Source organism: Engraulis encrasicolus, unplaced genomic scaffold (assembly GCF_034702125.1).
Source record: "Engraulis encrasicolus isolate BLACKSEA-1 unplaced genomic scaffold, IST_EnEncr_1.0 scaffold_96_np1212, whole genome shotgun sequence".
Lineage (NCBI taxonomy): Eukaryota > Metazoa > Chordata > Actinopteri > Clupeiformes > Engraulidae > Engraulis > Engraulis encrasicolus.
The window spans coordinates 198,874-205,744 of NW_026946324.1; positions in this window are offsets into that span (position 1 = coordinate 198,874).

The window sequence follows — 6,871 nt, forward strand, 5'->3', positions numbered from 1 at the left end:
TTTGCCGCACAAGTTTTTATTTTGCGGTTCTACCGTGTAAGTTGTCTCAGGTTGCAGCCGTTTACCCGTGGAATTAAATTAAATTGCTCGTTATAAACGTGGTGTTCAGGTCTCGGCCGGTATAACCGTGGTAATCAATTTAATTTGGCAGTTTAACTGCGGTTTGGAGTACTCTGGTTATTTATTGTAGTAAGGTACCGAGGAGTGGGGGTGTGTGGCCCGGGCCAAGACGGTGTGTGAGGGTGTGTGTGTGTGCGTGTTTGAACTAACCCTACTTACCACTAACCGTGTGTTTGGAAAAGTGTTGGATGTGTGTTATTCATGGGACCGGTGTGAATGAACTGTGACTGACGTTGTGATTGATGTTTCATTTTGCTTGAGGGTAATGCCCTCTGAGGAGTAGGAGTAAGATGTAGTAATGGTGATGTTTCACCACGAGTAATGGTAAAGAAGTAATGGTGAAGTTTATGGTGCATTATGAGATGTAGAAGTGCATTTGTTTTGTGCCAGTGAGTGGGCCAGCTTGGGTGGCAGGCTTGTCCCATTTCCTTGGTCAGGAGCATACAACATAAGGACGAGCGAATTTAGTCTCTTTGTATCACCTGCTTTCTACCCTTCTGGTTAATTAATATAAAATTCCCAGCCAGTACTTGGCGTTCTGTGTAATGTTAAAACATAAGGCTAATCTTGCCAGTTGACATGGGAAGGTGTCTATAAATCTTCCCTGGTCTTTTGCCGTCCCCCCACATACTCCCCACAGCACCCTCCCGCAGCTCTCTCTTTCTTTCTCTCTCTCTCTCTCTGCGAAACATGACACCGGCCACTCCGTGGTCCGTCTTGTGTTTTCTTTGCTCCGTCCATCATGAGATCTCCTTACTGGTAAGTATAATGCTCTTTATTTTCCTTCGCATTCCTAGGGAGGCTTCTACCTCTCCCCACTCCTTCCCCTATTAGACTTGTTATTGTAAGGAGATGCAAGTCCATAGACTAAAGCATTGAATATGCAAGTGCCTGACATGCGAGATGTCTGTTTTCCCCACAACTCTACTTGCTAAGGGTGGGGTCAAACCCCCTCCGCCATAGAGCAATCCCTTACCCCCAAATTATAGAGTTGGGCCCCCAAACTTTACCATGATAAAGACCCATATACCGATAGATTCCAACTAAGGCCCCATAACGATAGTAATAATGAATAACAATGATATAAATGATGTTTAGAGATGCAATAGGTTAGGCTACTCTTCCCTAAAGTAAAATTGATTCGCTTGTTTTTGGTTGATTGTGATGTGCATAAGTTAATGATCTTAATATATATTGGTTATTAATTTTGCCATGCTTTCCCTTGCAAGTTGCTGGGGGTCTCCGGCCCCAACTTTGAAAAATGAATGCATTAGAGGCAAATGAATCAACCCAAACTGGGCACTTGGGGTCCTGCTGGTTGAAAACTGCGGACCAGTGTCGTGTTATTACAAGAACCCCCAGGCACGGTACCTAATCACTTCCAGGCGGTGTTGAGAATGGGGGTGGGTCATGCTAGAGATGGGCCCCTACTGGGGTGGCCCCATTTAATGTACTGCTTTGCTGTTATATTATTATGATGATGATGATGATGATGATTATTATTAGTAGTAGTATTATTATTAGATGACAATACAATATAGGTTTAGGTCACTCTATGACCAACATGGTCCTGTTCATTTAGAATGCATGTGATGACTTAATAATGCTCCGACATGCCCCCTCCGACGGTACACACATCTCCCTTGGGCAAAAGAAGGTGCCTAGCACACCAGCCCTGTGGGATGCAACCCCCACATGCCTCCTCCTCCTCTCTCCCTCCGAATTGGTAACATGACCCATGTACAATTGGAGGATGAGGCCTCCCATCCCCTCACAAGGCAGGACAGGACTTCTGCCCGCTTGCCCCCAGTGCTATGGCGCAGAAAAACACAGGCATACCCCCTGATACTAGACTTTACTCCACCTACCACATGATGTTATGAGCCACGCATGGGATGTGGCAAACAATCCAATGAATGAGTAGGCATGCACCGATACCGTTGATGAGTAGGCTACGGTCCTTACAGTGCTTATATTACGGTACTGATGTTGATACCCCATGTTTAGGATAGTCGGATATTACTAAAATATTTTACTAGCTATTATTGTTTATATATTTGCATGAACATCTCTGCAACATTCTTGCAAATTAACTAGAGTGGAACAGTCACTGTTAGAAGTCAAGAAAGATTTGTAACAGTTACAGAAGGACTGATTGTGTATTGGGAGAGTAACGAGCAGAGTGACCAAACAGACCGGCGCACAGCGCACCAGATGTCCCATATTAGACGACTCAGTGGGACGACCTCTCACAGGGTCATGGTTTGTTTTTACGCAGGAGATGTAAGTAAGTGAAACAGTGAGGTTTTGTCTGCATCCACAAGTTTCTAGTGGACTGCCTAACCCGAATGTGACAATGAGTGGATGGATCTAGTTGCATTTGACATTTTAACCGTCTTGTGCAAATTGGCCATGTTAGATCCATTATAGTGAGTGTATATGGACAGGACAACTTCTTGCCCTCGCCATTATTCTGTGATGTTGCATGTTGTTAGGATAACGCAAAAATAAGTTAGGTAAAATTAGGACATTGCCTTGAAAATGTGTTGTCTAGGCTGCCGTGGAGTGATACTCATATCTTACTTTAAGCCATTTGGATGACGTAACTAATTTGATAGGCCTACATGTATTTGTAGTAAAATGTTATATCGCCAACAGACATTTTAGGGGTGGGCGCGGCAGATTATAATAATGACCGGAGAGATGGAGGTTAAGAATCATACAGAAGTCTCAAGAACACATCTCTGACATCGTGGGGAACAATTCCCATTATATATAACTTCTCTCCTCCCACAGGAAATCCTTTGTTGTTTGTTTCTTCTAGTGGTTCCTTGGGAAGGGTTGTCATGAGTCATCACCCTCTTCCTAGCCACTTTAGCCGTGATTAACCTCTGACCTTTGACAGTCACTGAGTCTGCAGCTGTTTCTGAATTTCACCATCCTTAAGTTATGAGACATTATATACATGCTATTATAAACAGAGCTCTTTTGTCTCGGTCGCCAGCTGCACATGTCTGGCCTAAATGTACACGAGACTAGTATATTGATTATCTGGGTTAGTAACCTAGCCCAACAGTGCCTTTTCACACATGAATATGCACGAGAGGCAACAACACTCAGCAACTAAACAGAAGCCCCGTGCCATAAGAAAAAACAGATAAACCACTGAGTGCACTACGTGCTCCCGGCCCAGAGTGGGACTTTGATTGATGTGTGCAGGCAAGTGTGAGTGTGTATGGGTGTGTGCGAGAATGTGCATGCATGTGTGTTTGCCGGTGGCCCCTATTACAAATGCAATTCAAGGTGTCAACAGGGTCTCATATAGTGCCCAATATATTGAAACATTACAAGAGAAGTTATTTCTTGTGCTCATTTTATCTCTCATTTTGTGCTAATCTGCATGTAGATTTAAACCATTTTGTTTTATGCCATTCCCGTTGTAGTTTGCATCCCCTAGTCGGTAGTCTGCGTCCCCTGTAGTCTGTATCCCCTATGCATATTTCCCGGCGCTTTATTTCACTGCGATTGATGGTCAAAGACTGAGTAAAATTACACAGAAGCCTACAAAGCCCAATTCCTAATTTAAATAATATAGTGGAAGCCATGCAGTACAAGTGGCCTTTCTTATTCTGATATCTTATGTATCAGACCTAGTAACAGTCAACACCCCCTCCAGGTCCCTCAGGTCAGGAGAACAACCTCTCCTCGCTATGCCAAGCTCCAGGCTGGAAACCCCAGGAGACAGAGCATGTGCAGTAGTAATAAGCCCCAAACTCAGAAGGACCTGCCACTCCGCTTGTCCCCCTCCTGGCTGCTACCAAACTAATCTCAAAACTCACTTTTACGCAATAGCTTCCCACCTGTGTGATCTCGATATGTACCCTTTTTTGTTTATATTTTTCTATTTTCTTTTTCTGTCTGAACTGGGTCAGCCCTTTGTCATGTAGGCTACAGTAATAGATGTGCCTGCGCAAGTACTATGTGAGGTACAGTAATCAGATCCTTCACCCCCTTAGCTTTTAGAATAATATTTTATGAAACTGTCATTTTATGCTCTGCCCTAGTAACTTATCCCCTAGTTATGCATTACTCTCACAATTATGCTAGGTCACCTTTTTCCTACATGCTCAGTTTTAGATAGTCCTTATGGTGACTATTCCTCTTTTACTGTCAGGTTAACTTTATTTGTACTGTGGTCTCACAGTAGGCCTATCTGTGGTGTATGAGATCTTTCAATTCCTTTTACTAGCATTTGGACAGTTAATTAATGCCTTAGCGTGACATAAAGTAAAATGTTTGTTATGGGCAGCTTTGCTGTCTGTTTGTCTGTGTTTGTCTCAATGTGTCCGTCTGTTTGTAAGGATAAATGCCATCAGCATGAATGTGTTTTGTGTGCGACACCCCGGTTGAGTGAGTTTGAATGAGTGCAGATATTGTGTGTCTGAGCTGTGAGTGCTTCACTGTGTCCAGTGAGGTCATATTCTTTGTGTGTGAAGTGTGTCGAAGGAAGGACAGTCTGCGTTGGCGTGAACCTCCAGAATGGCGAAGGGACATTTGACTGTCTTAACGGAAAAAAAGAACATGTTCAGCTGCAAATTTACCATTGAGCACCGGTTTTTATTCTGTCACATGGAGAAGGCCTATGTCAACCTGAAGGGTTGTCCTTATATCCTTTAATTTTATTTCACACCTTTTATTTCACAATTTATTGCTTTGGTTTGTGAGAACTCAGCTGTCAACAATTCGGCTTAGCGACTTTTACAAGTTTCAATAGTCTAATGGTTTAAGTTTTGGATACTGATTATTTCAAAGGTTACCTTTACTGAAGGTAGGCTACTTTATTTTTCCTCCCCCTTCTTTTCTTTTAGCCCGTTAAGACGCGGCGTTATTGAAGTGTTGATGACACTTCTTGCAGACATTCTTACAGACACTGTTATTTCCGGTTTGTTTTGTTATTTCAAATCTGTGATTTAGTTGTTTATTGTATTTCGCAGTTTCTCTCCGTATGGGTTTTGTTTTGTTTCACCGATGGTTTATAGTTATGTCAATGTCCTGGAATGGGTGAGATATAACCTTGCATCTTATATACTCCTTTTTGTTTCAATTATGATGAGCAGTTCTGCCTTATTTCCATTGCTTTCAAAAGTGTTTATGTGCCACAGCTTCAAGCCCAGACATCCTCTGCCCCATGGAAGGAATTCATGGGCGTCTTCTCCCAGAGCCGGCCCCCACCATCCCGGCCGACACAGACAGCAGGGTGTGGCAAGCTGTAGGCCTATTGGTGGATCCGTGGCCCCCGTACAAAACATGCTGAGGCTCCTATATGAACATCAATCTCTCTCTCTCTCTCTCTCTCTCTCTCTCTCTCTCTCTCTCTCTCTCTCTCTCTCTCTCTCTCTCTCTCTCTCTCTCTCTCTCTCTCTCTCTCTCCCTCCCTTTTGACATCATCTCTCTCTCTCCCATCTCTCTCCCTATCGACACCAAGGCCGTCTGGTCTGTCCCTTGCCTACAGTATGACGCCTCCGGTGCGCTTCAGCATCCCTGCTTCACCGGGCGACAGTGCCTGGTACAGTGCCCCACATCAGAAGATGGACACAACACACTCCACCTGTGTGTGTGTTCCTCGTATGTTTACCTAAGTCGGGGAAGGCCCTGGCTGCAGCATCACGGCATCATATGCTTCTCAGAACTGCCTGCAACTCCTTTTTTGTGTTTGCAGTCCGTCACATTCATAGGGGGTCTGCGCGGGGTGCAACGTGCTCTGCCGCGGTGGGCCCCTCGGCTGCCATCCGACCATTGGTCACTACATTCCTGGTGTTGTTTGCATGAGCAAGTGGAAAACAGACAGTGATAGAGACTGGTGTGAGTGCTAACGCTTCAAACATTGGGCGTGGAACCCAATGTGGACACTGGACACTATCAGAAACTAAGGTGAAACAAAAAGAGTACTCTGGAAACGCTGAAAAGACTGAAGTTACAGAACCAAAAACAAAAATCCTCTGTTTGTACTGAATTGTATACTGCTTTGCATGTTACAATGTGATTCTGTGGTAATGGCTGCACAACATGTGTTTTAATTGGATAGTAGATATAATTGTCTTCAAACCAGGTATATAGATCTCTGTATACAATGTGATTGTTTTGTATATCGCAGGGCATAGCTACAATGCTAAATATGAGTGCCAATTAAAGTTGTTTATGTGAAATGTGTAACTGGGAAGTAGGTTCAGGTTGGGGTTTTCCCCTCCTGCCTGTTTTCCACTCCATGATATAGTAGTGGTTTTTCGGGCAAAGGGGTTTTTCACTCCAATCTGAACCGTAGAATAACCCTAGGAACCTGAGTGTCAGCTGATAAGGGATCTATGGGCGGAATTAGACACCAGACGGGGTTAAGATAAATTCACCATCCTGAATCAGGGATTTTGGGTTCAAGTCCCATGTAAAGTATCCTAGGGGGGTAAGAATTTAAGCCTTTAGAGCCATATTTGGCCCAAAGGAGGAAGCTGACACCTTGGTCATATGGGAAAATGGAATTGTAGGTCTATGAAAAAACATGTAAGAAACCTATGTGGGAGGGAAGTGTGTTATAGGAGGGATTATGGTATCAGAGGAGGGTGTCCACCTTGTTAAGTAGATTCTCCACAAGTGATGAAATCTTTCATTCTTTGCATATTTCATAATACGGACTTGATAATAGGAGAGGGGTGGATCTCTGCTTGACATGTTTTGTCATTTAGGTTTAGGGCTAATT